The 15,232-nt window shown below is 40.5% G+C and overlaps 1 long non-coding RNA gene across 1 annotated transcript in view; it reads left to right on the top strand.

Annotated features, from left to right (window-relative positions):
- LOC138849581 (uncharacterized) overlaps window positions 1-13,288 on the top strand; it is a 44,729-nt gene extending 31,441 nt beyond the window's left edge. Inside the window, exon 2 of the long non-coding RNA XR_011388513.1 lies at window positions 13,073-13,288. This is a non-coding gene — a long non-coding RNA (uncharacterized lncRNA). The remainder of the gene's footprint in view (window positions 1-13,072) is intronic.
- The last annotated feature ends 1,944 nt before the right edge of the window (window positions 13,289-15,232 follow it).

Genomic DNA, 15,232 nt, shown 5'->3' with positions numbered 1-15,232 from the left:
AAGACTCATGTTTTTATAGTAACTTAGTAGCCGCATACTTGTCTCTATATTCCTAGTGCAAATATTGTCAGAAGTCTTTTAACCTGGCCAAAAAATACAGAAGGGACAGGAGTTCCAGGGAAAAGAAATGAACTGGTGTTTTATATATAAATGCACTGGCATCCCAGCAGGTAAATGGGATATAAAGATCAGTATATTATAGACAAACAAGTCTAAAACTCTTACTGGGGCCAGTGCTGTGGAGTAGCGGGTAAAGCCACTGCCTGTGGTGCCAGTATCCCTATGTGCTCGGTTCAAGTCCCAGCTGCTCCACTTGCCATCCGGCTCTCTGCTGTGGCCTGGGAGGAAAGTGGAAGATGGCCCAAGTCCTTGGGCCCCTGGGCATATGTGGGAGACCTGAAGGAAGCTCCTGGCTCCTGGATTCAGATGGGCACAGCTCCAGCTGTTGTGGCATCTGGGGCATCTGGCGAGTGAACCAGTAGATGGCAGATCTCTCTCTCTCTCTCTCTCTGCCTCTGCCTCTCTATAACTCTGCCTTTCAAATAAATAAATAAAATTTAAAAAAAATAGATAAAAGAAATAAAACTCTTACTGATGAATCCTGAGTGCATATTCCAAAATCCAATTCTACATGCCTAGTTTTAATCAATTTTATCTGGAGAAAAGTACAGCATTCACGCTACGGAAGAATGAAAAAACTATTTGGAAGAAAAATGTTATCTATGCTCCATCAGAATCTTCCTGCTATGTTTTGGGCTTCACAAAAACCTACAGATAAACAGCCTGACACATGTGGGATCATCTAACCTTCCATACAGATATTCTGTAGGCTAAAAGTAAGCCACATTGTCAAACGACTGCACTAACGCTTGCTTGAGAAAGTTAGAGGAGTAATTGTTCAGCAGAATGACAAGAATGGAGAAGATGAGCACAATATGTTCCCAGCTCTTATAGGAGCCCGATCATTGCTGGGATACAAAGACAACACAGAAATTGCCAAACAAGGGAGGAAGGAAAAGACAGAAAACCAGTGGGAGAGAGAAAAAGCTGGTGTGGTCAAATATATCAACAACCTTAAAAGTTTTACCTTTTACTAATTATATTCGTAGAGCTATCTGTAGAATATTCTACAATATTTGTGGAAATATTTATAGAAATATTCTATCATATTTGTAGAAATTTCTTTTTAAAAAGATCTGTCTAAAACTGCATGCGCACACACACACATATTCTAACATTTTTTATAGCAAAGACAAGTTAGAAACAGAATTTCTAACAATATAGTATGAGTTAAATAAAGACATGTCCTAAAAAAGGAATTGTACCCAACTGAGAAAAAGGAGGCTTTCTGAAAATATGTATTGACTTGAGGAAAATGGTTCTGATATGCATTTAATTAAATAAGGTGAGACATCACACAGCATCTACTTATTGTGTAACATCTACTTTATAACATCCACAAGTAAGCGTATACAATAGGAGAAATATGATTATGCCCTCCCCGTCTCTGAAGGATGGGCCCTGAGAGTTTGTTCGGCTGAACTGGATGAGGATGAGGAGGAACTATGAAAAGGATGGTCTCTGTCCTGGCTCTGTAAGCTCTGAAAACAAAGAACATGAAGATCAGAAAGGCCATATATTTTTAACATTTATCAAATGAATACATCAGTAAGTGTGACCTTGTTAGCTTCCATGGCAAATAGATGAAGCAAAGTTCATAAAAGATTTTTTTAAAAAGGGACATAAAAGGATAAGCTAATATACTCTAAATATCATCACCTCATCAAAATGAACCTGGACCATAGGAACAATGTTGGCTATTAAGAAGTTATTTAGGTCTCGGGCACATGTTGGGAACACAGGAAAAAAGCAGGCAAGTAAAAGGCAATGTTCAGAGCGTGTCCTGCTCTTACCAGAGAGATCTTTCACCTTTATGTACAAAACGCAAGTTCCCCCTGACCTTTGGTGCAATAAAAAAATGTACTGTACATCATGAGACGGATCACCATAAACATTGCAGACTGTCACCCCGTGGAAGCGTGGCAGGCCATCTGTTCCTTGTGCAAAGGACACAGACACTGGGCTGGCCCTGAAACTAAGAGGAGGAAGAGAACTAAATAAGGACATTGATCTAGACAAGTGTTGAGTCAGGCCGGGCAGCCTCAGACAGCACAGAGCTTTCTTTGCTCAAGCTCTGGGGCCACTTGCTCCAAATTGGAGACCACAGCCAAACAGGTGGAAGCTAGGGAAAGACACTGTACCAACAGTTAAATGACAGCTCTCTGGGGCCTTCCAAGCAACCAATGACCTTCCAAGCAGAAAAAGGGCTAAAGTGCAAGCATAGCTCTACACCACTGACAGTGCTGGATTAAAGAACTTCAGACTTTTAAAGACAGAAAACTTGGGTCCTGGTCTAGCTCAGTTATTTAGTAACTGTTTGGGTCTGTGCATGTCCTTAGACTCTGTGAATATATTTCCTGATCTGTAAAATGGTGTTAATGATATCTCCTTGGGAAGGGTTTCATGAGGATTCAAAGAAATACTAAATGTAAAACACCTACAATAAGTGCCTACCACACAATAGATAATAATAGTCTTTCCTTTTCTACTTCCCAATTTTTACCTCCTTCTCTAAGTATATAGTTCTATTTATTAGTGGCTTTAAAATAATGAGAACGTGAGGGAGGAGGAGAACAAAGAGAATTATTTTAGTGAGCTCAGATATGATAAAGATCTCCCAGGGAGATGACAGTTTATCACAGACTCTACAGATTTGCTGTTTATATGCAGGAGCCAGCTAATGTCAGGTGTGCGTGCGTGGATGGGCTCACCAATTTACCAGAATTACGCTGTGAGCAGATTGTTTAACTGCAAGACTTTGTGTGTATGTGTTCTGCGTTGACTTCTGTGTGCTTTTAATTTCACTAATAGAATTAAGAGAGACAAAATTCCTAGGCAGTTTTCTACAGATCACCAGAAACCCAAGACCTGCCTTTCGTAGAAACCCAACAGAGGCACCTGAAGGGATGGTTGATTTTTTTTTTTAACTTTTATTTAATGCATATAAATTTCCAAAGTACGACTTATGGATTACAATGGCTTCCCCCCCATACCGTCCCTCCCACCCACAACCCTCCCCTTTCCCACTCCCTCTCCCCTTCCATTCACATCAAGATTCATTTTTGATTATCTTAATATACAGAAGATCAGCTTAGTATACATTAAGTAAGGATTTCAACAGTTTGCTCCCACACAGAAACATAAAGTGAAAAATAATAGATGATTTTTTTTTAAATGATGATGAAATCAGATCAGACCTATTGTCATGTTTAATCCCAGTGAGAGTCAAGTTGGGAATTGATAATTTCTTTTTTTTTTTTTTTTTTTTTACAGAGGATCAGTTTAGTATGCATTAAGTAAGGATTTCAACAGTTTGCATCCCCATAGAAACACAAAGTGAAATATATTGTTTGAGTACTCATTATAGCATTAAATCTCAATGTACAGCACATTAAGGATAGAGATCCTACATGAGGAGTAAGTGCACAGTGACTCCTGTTGTTGACTTTACCAATTGACACTCCTGTCTATGGCATCAGTAATCTCCCCATGCTCCAGTCATGAGTTTCCAAGGCTATGGAAGCCCTCTGAGTTCTCTGACTCTTATCTTGTTTAGACAAGGTCATAGTCAAAGTGGAGGTTCTCTCCTCCCTTCAGAGAAAGGTACCTCCTTCTTTGATGACCTGTTCTTTCCACTGGGATCTCACTCGCAGAGATCTTTTGCCAGAGTGTCTTGGCTTTCCATGCCTGAAATACTCTCATGAGCTTTTCAGCCAGCTCCGAATGCCTTTAGGGCTGATTCTGAGGCCAGAGTGCTATTTAGGACATCTGCCATTCTATGAGTCTGCTGAGTATCTCACTTCCCATGTTGGATCACTCTCCCCTTTATTTACTCCATCGGTTAGCGTTAGCAGGTACTAGACTTGTCTATGTGCTCCCTTTGACTCCCAGTACGAAATTTGTACGAAATTTAATTTGTAGGAAGCAAACGGAGAAGGGGAGATTGCAAGGGAGTGTGGATTTGCAGCCGGGTCCTGCATGAGGATACCTAGACCACAAATCCCTTCATTTAAAAATGCGAGCTGGGCAGCATTCTCGTGCCAGCCGTGGGCTGGGTCCACGTGTCAGGGACGTGAACGTTTCCCAAGCCACTCACTGCACAAGGCCTCCTTAGCAAGCACTGCAAAAGCCCAGATTCACTTTCCAGCTGCTTTCCTGCTATTTCGCAGGAAGCGTCACCACAGAGGCAAATCGGACACTTGATGCCACACCAGAAGTTTCCAGAACATAATGCCATAATGCTTCACAGCTTGTAATGATCAGGACCCAAAACAGACAACCAGAGGTGTTTTTTTTTTTTTTTTTTTTTTTTTTTTTTACAGGAAGTGAGGACGACAGACTGGCGGGCAGTCCCAGGAAAGCCACAGAAAGCAAAATACGCTGGCGCAGGTCGAGCTACGTTTGATCTCAAATCACTGCAAAATCTGTTTCCACGTTGCTGATGCTTGATTTAAGCTGCTCAGCTTCTCCCACTGCACCAGTGGGAAATGTCTAAGAAAAATAACGGATTTCTACATAAAACCGACAAGTTTTGTGAAGGAAACTTGTTTACAATTGTCATAAATTCTTATAATTACATCTATTTTTCTGCAATCAGAACTTGTCAGCATAGTTGTCAGGTAAATCATAATCATCAACGCTTTCATGGACAGAATATTTACCTGGCCCTACTTTCCCAATTCCTTCAGGAATGAGAGTTTTGCTTTTTATTGCTCAGCCTTTAGGAACATTACCCACTCCCACCCCTTGTTTTTCTTAAGCAGAGTGTTATTGAAAGAGTTTTTTGTTGAAAGAAAATAACTGCAGTGATTTGATAAGATGGAAGTCAGAGTTGTGTCATATTCATAGTTTCAAAAAAAAAAAAAAAAAAACCTTGTTGTTTCAGGAAGATTTTTGATGGAAAAGCAAAGACAAGAAAATTTCTTTTTAAATTACTCATGGTCACAGTCAGTCCTCCCAGAGATCCTGTACACATTTTGGTGCACACAAACAGATATGCATGTACTTTGATTTTCTTTAATGATCATATTCTCCCTTGTGCTATTTATCACGTTTCGCCATATCACTCAACATTCTTCTACATAGTCCTTTTTAATGACATCATAATACTCCACTGTATTATGATTTAGTTCACCAACTAAGGCATATATCTATAGATTCAGGATAAATAATGTCTTTTACAGCTTCAACTTTTAAACCATATGGCCCCTGTAGATTGTCCTGGGAGTTACATCCCAACCTGATGTCTGAGTTTATGCCTCTGTTCTTGCCTAACCATAGTCAGTTCCCAGGGGTAGACTTCTGGGAATTCACTGAGCTCAGGAGTCTAGAAGTGTTTGGATCTCCAGTTGTCATTTGGAAAAGGAAAATGACAACTTGAGTCTGAAAGTGACTTCTTCCCTATCAGAGTATGATTCAGAGTGTGTGAAAGTGAAGAGATGTCCACTTGTTCATCTAATATTTATACCGTTCCTGCGTATGGCCCATCGTCATGATGCATACTAGGGATTCTTCAGGGAATTTAACTCTCTACTCGCGTGGAGCTGACAGTTCGATGGATTAACGATTTTCAAAAGTTAAGAAAATCAAAAAGTAGCCTCAAACCCTTTTTGCTCCTATATTGCAGCAAAGTAGCACTGAAATAATATACTGCAGATGTATGTACACTTGAAACTATTATAAAAGATTTAATATTCTTTTGTAATTTCAGAATATTCCATCTTTCAGTGGAAGTCATTCATTCTCTGTATACTCTGCATTACCTGAAAGACAACAGTGTTCAGAAAAGCACTTTATCCTTAATTGTGGAATAGAAATGCTACCTCAAAATTGCCACTCTAATTTATATAAAACAAATTCCCTAGAGCTTTGGAGGCATTTGCCCAAAGAGTGGGTGACACCATTTTGAACATGGCTTGTCTCACCATAAAAGAAGTCAGTGTGTAAGAGGCCAGCCAGCATGTGGACCAAAGAGGAAGCTGTACAGAAGACAGTGGGAACCTGGCCATCCACTGATACTGGTATGGTTGAGTAAATGATCACATACCCATATCCACATACCCATTAGACTTCTATACAGCTATTAGGATGAAGGAGTAAACTTCATAGTTACGGACTCAGAAAGGTGTCCACAATACAGACATAAGTGAAGAAAAGAAAAAAGGCTACAAAGTAATGCATACAGGATAATGCCATTTCTGCCTTAAAAATCTTAAAAAAGAATAATTTATGTGTCCCTCTATTTGAATATGCATTATGAATATGGAAATAGGTTTATAAGACCATCTACCTAATGGCAGTGATCATTTTGGATTTATGAAAGGGGGCAGCAGAGGGGAGATGACCATTTTGTACACAGTATCTTTTTATAATGAGCAGTTATTAGCTTGATCAATATTTTAAGACAGCAAAAATAAAAAATATTGTAAGATAAGGCAGGGCTGAAAACATATCCTTGAAATGACTTCAGTAGTTTATTAATTAGCATTTATTTATAAAGTACTTACTGTTTACAATAATGTGAATAGAATTATTAGACTTACTATCTACCAGTTAGCTAGCTTTTTTTATTTTTATTTTTTATTTTTTTGACAGGCAGAGTGGACCATGAGAGAGCGAGACAGAGAGAAAGGTCTTCCTTTGCCGTTGGTTCACCCTCCAATGGCCGCAGCGGCCTGCGCGCTGCGGCCGGCGCACCACGCTGATCCGATGGCAGGAGCCAGGTACTTCTCCTGGTCTCCCATGGGGTGCAGGGCCCAAGCACTTGGGCCATCTCCACTGCATTCCCTGGCCACAGCAAAGAGCTGGCCTGGAAGAGGGGCAACCGGGACAGAATCCGGCACCCCAACCGGGACTAGAACCCGGTGTGCCGGCGCCGCAAGGTGGAAGATTAGCCTAGTGAGCCATGGCGCCGGCCAGTTAGCTGGCTATTGATTGCTTTAACTAAAATACCTGACAGGAACTATTTATGAAAAAAGAACATTTATTTCAGAATACAGTTTTGGAGGTTCACAGTCCAAGAATGGACAACCCCATCAGCTCAGGCACATAGTGAGGCTAGAAGATGGCAGATGGGTGATCTCATGCAAACCAGGGAACAGAGAGACACAGGGTGCATACTCTTTGTTCACATCCTTGTGTCCCTCTGTATATAGACACAGTTACAATGACTGGATTGTGGGGCTCCACTCCAACAACAAAATCTGATCTAATCACTTTCCAAGCCCCTGTCTCAGACACTATAAGTCAATTAAATTCCATTCTTAATCTATTAATGTAAGACTTTGGGGATTAATACTTTAATAGATGGGCCTTTGGGCAACACCTAAATTATTACCCAAAGCATAATGTTGCCAAAGTGTCAATAATTTGGGGGAAATAAGTCTTATTTACATAAAAATAAAAGTAGTTTCACGCCAAAAACCAAGCTGGCTAATTTATATTTAGTTTTTGAAATAAGTGGAATGGAAGTAATGCAATGAGTATAGTCGTGACCCTGCAACTATCTCCAACTTTGGCACTCACTTGCTGTCTGAACCCGGACAAGTCCCTTTAATACCCATAACATGATCTCTCAGGCCTTTTGACTCCAATGTTCAGGAAAAAAAAAAAAATCAACATGTGGATGCAGTGCAGTTAGCATTGCATCAACTGGCATAATAAGATTTCCCCTTGTTTCCCAGAGCCTGGGAACTTGGGGCTATTTCTGCAGGACTTTAAAGTGGAGCCCTAAGATCTACAATCATTAGAGGACCTCTGAGAACCAAGTCAGCCCCAGCAGCTGGTGCAGAATTCTTGGCTAAATACAAGCCCGCCTATTCAATGGTCAAAATGCAAAACCAGGCAAGTTTTGCTCACAATGCTGAGTTGCAAACCATCTGTCTCTAGTCTCTACTGCACGCTGTTGGGAAGCAGCAGAACAAAAGTTGCAGTCCAAAAATTCCAAGTCTAAGTTTCTCCTGATCTGGGCTTAAAGCCAGAAGCAATTCTCCCTAGGTGGCATGCCAGTGCCATCTGACTGCCGACATCTCCTGTGCAGTGGTCCAGAAAAGGCCGGGAAGGCGAGCCAGAATATGGAGAGGACTGCACATTCAGTTGTAAATATGCAGGGAAGAAAGGGAGGAAGAATGCAAGAGAGGCACTTGCAACAATTCCTGTTACTGTCAGCATCAGCAAAAAAATGACCAGCTGGCTCTCTTCCAGGCAGTTCTGCATTCAGCTGCCGAACCTGTGTCCCAAGACCAAAGAGCACCCACAGCCTGTTCATGCTGCAGTAGGTTACAGATGGCATTTCATGGGCCTCCCATTTCACAAGAAAGATTGGACAGAAAGATAATGGTATCCAGCCTTTCTATTTCCTTTGATGAATTTCAGTTATTGCATATGCTGTCTTGGGGGCCTGTGTCATCAACTTTACCTTTATCCTGAGTTTTAGATTGTCACAGGGCTGGATGCTATGTAAGGAAAAGAACAAAGACACAGTCCATTAGGAATTGCCAAAACTCCTATCTAAATGTGAAAAGAACAATGGAAAATAAGAGCTGTTAAATCCAAGGGCTGAGTCAGTGTGTTTTAGGGATGGGTGTGGGAGCTCTATCTACTGCGTGGGTAGACCGAAGTAAGCTGCCACTCAAAATCTTCTTAAGATCATTTAGCATGGAGAGGGAGAGAAGAGGGGGTGATCACTTAGTGGGTTGAGTGTGAGGGGAATACCTTGCGATTTTTGAGAACGTTTAGAAGTAGAAATGTGAGTGGGCAGCCCACATTTCTTCTGCCCCACCAACACCATCTGCATAGCCACTAAAATTCCACTATTTGTCCACCAAGCACTCATGCTCCAAATGATCCAACCCTAAAACGTATCCGATTCCATATACCTTTGACTATTCAGTAGGCAAAGGCCATTGCATAAAAATGGATTTTAAAGAATCATCACTTGATTATGTAATCAGGCTCTGTAGTTCCCTGAAGCTCACCTGTGCTTTATGTTTAAATGCTACTCAGGAGAGAAAGTACCTGTGTGGAAAGAGCACTCTGCTGAGATTCCAAAGACCTGCACCCTGGGTCCCTGTTTGCAACTCAGAAATTCTGGAAACTTGGTCTTTGTCTTAGTTTTCCCGCTGGGATAAAATAAAATTACCTTTAAATTCCCTTCCTACTCCAGAATTCTGTTTGGTTAAAAATCATTAGATGAGGATTAATATGTTCATAGGTTGGTTCCACTGAAGCCATACATATTTGTTGAACGTCTACTATTGTATTCTTCTGGCCTAAAAGAATTTCAGTAGTTGGTAAACGTGCTTTTGCATTCTTGAAAGCGCTCAGTGTGCTGGGAGAATGCTAGTCATTTTATAAACATGTGGCGACTGCGCTTTCATTTAATCCACACACCATGAACCCTCCCAGGAAGGTAAGGCAGTTGCAGCAGTGGCTTTAAAGTTACAAAGACCTCTTCATTGCCAATCAACTCATCTGTTATCTGTGAGATCATAGCAAGACAGTGAACCTCACTTGAAGATGACTGTCATCTGTAAATTTGTGACAGCGCAGCTCATCTTCAGAAGTCTGGAACAGGACTCCTAACTTTCAGTACAGCAACTGGGGAAGATAGCTGAGGAGCAGTGTGCTATGTTTTGGGCTCAGACCGACCAAGTTCCAGGGCTGGCTTCATGTTTTCTTAGATGTGTTAACATTTAAAAGTCACTTAATTTCTCAAACCTCAGCTACTCCATGTGTGAGATGAGCATAAATAATATTTATTGGATGTAATTATCACATGTGAAGAGTTTAGCATCGTTAATGACACTTAGTAAGGGCTCAGTTAATTAGAGCAATTGCTGGGTATGACCCAAAAGTTCAGAATCAGCCTAATCTAAACACTGTAGTTGGAATTTACTTTTGTTTTACAAAGGGAAAGGGTTTTACTAGAAAAGAATTCAAATGTTAAGTAATTTAAGAAAAAATTAAATTTACCTATAGAAAAATCTATTGTTATACAAATAAAACAAACTCTATGCATTGAATTTAATGAATCGTAGTGAAAAGTCACTATCGCTTTGAACTGCAAATTATTTTATTTATGACAAGGACTTCTACTTAATCATTACTTAGGAAGTTATGTCAGTATCTGAAGTAAAGGTAAAAATATTGTATTTTCTTGACATAATTGTGGCTTAGATGGATTGAAAGTACATTTATTTGAAGCATCAATTTCTTTGGTCAGCAGGAGCAGCTCTCGTTCAATTTATCAGAAGGATATTGGTGGGTCCATTACCCTAAATTGATGGAAGTCTGGAGAAACAGGTTTAACGATGTGACAAGAATTTGGACAGGGAATGAATTTTCTGGCTTACCAATACTATCCACTATGGCAAAAAGGCAAATCTTCCAGTGGAAATGGAAGATGCTGACAGCAAGCAGAATGGATGCCGGGTGATCCATATCTGCAAAATTTCACTACAGTTTGGACAGACTTATTTCCACCTCTGACATTGTTCTTGCTATGAAAATTACTTTACCTCCCCCAAGTCTGTTGTAAGATGAGAATAACAGTAAACCCAGCGCCTCAGGATTGCTATGAAGTGTAAGTATAGTAATGCCTATAAAATGCCCAGCACAATGCCTGCCGTGTGGAATGTCTATGAAATCCCGGCAAATTGTATCATCTTTTCTTTGCGCCTGAGTTAGGCTTCTTTTGTATAAGTTACATGCATATCGGCTTGCTGTATGTTTCTTACATCCACACCTATTAGTATTCTGTTATGAAAAGATGTGCTTCTAGAACAAGGACATCACGCTGCACTTTAAAGTGCTATTTGCTTTTCATGACAGTGACAATGACAATAATAACGGGGAGGCATTACCCTAGTGATTAGTTTTAAATACTGTTTGTGAGTTTTTAAAATGTCTACATAATATGGTATTTATAAACATAGTCGATGCTCACAGTTAGGCATGAGATACTTGTTTCCATTTTATTTTTCATGATCATGCCGAGTGCCTTCACGACACATGGACCAAATTGTCCGAACAAGGCTCTTGATGACGGAATGGTTGGCATAGCCTTACTTTCCTAAATAGTTTGCTGATTCATGTGTTCCATTTTTAAACATCAGCAGATTGGCATTGGTGACATCTGCTAATTATCTGGCTTTTCTCATGGCTGCCATGAGACTTCCATCTGCAGCAATCAGTAAAACTTGATCAGGGTCAGGTTCGTACTACCATCCAGTCCATGACCGATTTTTAGTAATGAGTAGCCTTGTCTATTTTTCTGTTTGAGGTATCATTATTTAATCATGTGTTGGAAACAGCTGCCAGAAGTTTGGTATAAACCTGGTGAAACTCATATAACTGCGTTCTAGCAGAAGTTCCATTATCTTCCTAGTAACAGTTTATCAACTCTCAAATCGCACTGGCTCATCCAATTGCAAATTTAAGACTTCCTGCATCTCTCTTAGAGTCTCTTCCCAATTCTTATTTTTATAGGAAAGCAGTCTTGCTAAAGAGTTGAAGACTATCTTTTACATTGTTTATCCTTTCTCCTTCAGGGCACCAAAGTTTGAGATGTCCCTTCAAATTACTCCCTCCCATTTTTCTTTAACCATCATCATGTGATTGCCAGAGTGAATTAAATCATACCCAAAAACTCACTAAGATGTTGTTTGCTTTTATAAGGCTTGGCTAACTTTAGAAAAGCAGGGAGGGACCTCCAATCATGGCAGTAGTTTCATTTGCTGATTTCTCTAATACTTGAGGTCAAAATCAGCGTGCATTTTCACCATTTAGAGGTCTATAAAAGCAAAGGCAGGAAGTGGCTTTCTGCCCCCTGGTGCTCATTGTCTGCTTCTGCAGCAGATGGCTCAGCTCAAAGAATTCTGCAAAGGGTGGAGGGATTTGTCTATCTAATGCTAAAGGCATGGAAAAGCCACAACCTCTGAGATCTTCGCACCTCAGATAAGGGCTAAATATGTAAGAATCAGGTAAGTGAATAAAGAGGAATACTTGATCCATCGATTGTCAGCTCTGCTGGGGGAGAAGGCACACGTCCTGGGCTCTGGTTCTTGATGTCTCCATTAGGCCCTTATTTAGGAGCCCTCTGGGTGATGCTTAGGCCACTTGGCCTTTTCCAAGTCTCTTGATTATGCCAGAGTACTCCCTGCCTCAACACATGGACATCTGCTTCTCCCTCTGCCCACAAAGCTCCCTGATCCACTGCACTCACTAAGCCCTATCTGTCCTTTAGAATTCAGCTAGAAGGCCACCTTCCCAGGGCTAACTAAATCAGGATTCTTCTGATGCCACTTGGTTCTTCTCCTTCAAGGCACTCATTATGATTGCAATTAAATAGTTAATCGTTGCTTAATGACTATGCCATCTGCTAAAATGTAAGCTCCTCAAGGGTTTTATTTATATTTCCATCTCTAGATTTTTATGCATAGTAGGTGTACAATTTTTTTAATGAATAAATTAATTCTGAATTGAAAACTCAACATTCTTAAATTTGACTTTGTGTTAGGTTTATTATGGAATGTTATTTCACCGATAGATAACCTGTGGGTAGGGCAAGAAGAAGGTAGGGAAGGGAATGGAATCAGGTCAACTTTCTCTTCATTCTGTTTCAGTACTTGTATGGTAATGTAGTGTATAGTAATGTGATGTAATGCCAAAACAAGTTTGCAAGAAACTTTTCCTTTTCTCCAAAGTGCACTCATTGTACTTGAACAGGAACTATTTTCAAATCCCACTGACTTTGTACCCTCTGCATGCAACCCTGATCCACCCTCCAAGATTCTAAAAGTTTTTATTATAATACCTGTACTGAGAACACAAGTTCAGGTGCTTTGTGTGACCACCAACAATACTTCTTACTTCCGGGTATAAAGTAGTCTTTGCTTATGTTCTCCATTATCTCACACTGAAAGAAGCAATCGTTGTGATTTTCCTTTCACAGATGGAGGCGAGGAGCACAGACAGGCAGATCTGGAACCACTGCCCACTTTCACAGACGGCCTTGATAGCAGGCAAGCCTGGGCGCACTCCAGAGCAGCATCAGAGGGAAATTTTCAAAGACCCAGCCTCCCTGGCAGTTTCCAAGGACTGCAATTGATCCCAGATCCTGGTCTTCTTCCCATTGGCTAACCATATAATAAATGTAATTTACAGCCTGGCTGGCTTCTGGGAGAATCCTGTAATGGTTAACAGGGCAAAGAAGAGAAAGTTCAGATGCTTGCTTTTGTCCTCCTGTTCAGTGTGAGTTGAATGCTAATGTGAAAATAGCTTTAAACGGGGACTAGAAAGTGCTTTCTCTTTATGGCTCACTCCTGTATCAGGAAAGCTGTAAGATGCAGATAATGCAGCATGGTGACCATAAGACACGGATGGAGAAGGGGAAACAAAGGAACGCATGTGTGGTTGATATGATTAGCCCATCTCTCTGAAATAGAGCGTTAAGGAACAGGCAACTGAAAAATCGAAAGCCACATACAGATTTCATGGTCATAACAACATATTTGTTTCTTATGCATTTAACTCTCAGTAAATACTTCTTGAAAATTGATAACATAAAATCTCTGTGAATACAACAAAGAATAAAATAAAGCTTCTTGCCTTTTGGACTTTATTTCAAGGGCAGAGAGCAGATAGAAAATTGAGGGAAATACAATACAAGCAATATAATTTCAAATACTAATAAGTGCCATGGTAATGATAAACCAAGATTCTGTGATAAACCAAGATTCTGCAATAAACAGCGACCTGAGGTAGGAGTTATTTTTTGTCTGCATGGTGCAATCGAGTAGCCACTGGCCATATGTGACTCCTGAGCATTTGAAATGTGACCAGTCCAAACTGAGATGTGACAGATTTCAAATATTTAGTGAGAAAAGGAATGTAAAATGCCTCATTAACATTTGTAGGAGCAAGCATTTAGCCTAGTGGTTCAGACAGACACATCCCACATCAGAGTGCCATGATTTAATACCCAACTCCAGCTCCTGACTCCAGCTCCCTGCCAGTGCAGACCCTGGGAGGCAGTAGTGATGCCTCAAGTAATTGGGTTTCTGTCACCTGCATGGGGGACCTAGGTTGAGTTCCTGGATCCTGGCTCTGCCTTGATCCAGTCTTGGCTATTTAGTGGGTGAACCAGTGAACAGGAGTTCTCTCTATCATTTTGTCTCTCTCTTTCTCTCTCTGCCTAATTAAAAAAAAAGTTCAACTAATTGATAAAATTATAACATTAGGTACAGAGTATTAAATAAAAATAAGATTAAGATTAATTCTACCTCCCTTTATTTATTTTTTAATGTGGCCACTAGGACTTTTTCAATTGTAATGGTTCACCCTATGTTTCTATTTGAGTACTGGCCAGCACTATGATAGTGTGGTCAGGCCAGGCCACTTGAGCAGGAGATAGCTCACTCAGGAGAGGTCATGAGAAGAGCTGGGGCAGAGTGGTGCAGGCAAGAAGGAAAGCAAAGAATTGCAAAGAACCTGAGGTGAGGACCAATGAGCTAGAAAGGATATAGAAAGCCAGTGTGCCTGGAGAGAAGCTGCCCGGGATTAAGTGTGGCAGGAGATGTAGTATACCCCTGAGACCAAGGTTTGCTCATGTAGGGTTTTGTAAACTTGAGTTTTATAGAAAAATGGTTTTCTGTAAAATACTACAGAGTTTCTCTTGTGTAGTTTCCCAGTAACCATTTTGAAATATCAATATGTAGCATGAAACTTCAGCTAAGAAAGTGCAGCGGAACCCAATCAGCTTAGAATATCTCCATGCTAATGCCAGCTTATGCTGAAATCTGCCTTTATTTTCCCATACAGTAATAGTTACAATGTTTACAGTTAGGTGCTATTTTGTGAGGAGGAAGAACACAGGTGGACAATGGACTCTGATCACTTGGGTAGCTCAGCCTTATCTTCTTCCACTTTACTCATCTCCAGCTCAAACTTTAAGTGTGTGTGTTGGAGGGAAGGCAGGCAAACCAAGTCCACCCAGAAACCACAGGGTGCGGGCTGGGAGATAAATATTGAGGTTCTCCCTTCTTTACACATGTCTGTCTACTCTGCATAGATTTTCTACTAAGCATTCCCAGGAAGAGAAAAATAAACCAAG

The sequence above is a fragment of the Oryctolagus cuniculus genome, chromosome 5, assembly GCF_964237555.1.
Source record: "Oryctolagus cuniculus chromosome 5, mOryCun1.1, whole genome shotgun sequence".
NCBI classification, from domain to species: Eukaryota; Metazoa; Chordata; class Mammalia; order Lagomorpha; family Leporidae; genus Oryctolagus; species Oryctolagus cuniculus.
The sequence above is the reverse complement of the archived record's forward strand: the minus strand, read 5'-3'. Positions and strand labels throughout refer to the sequence as shown.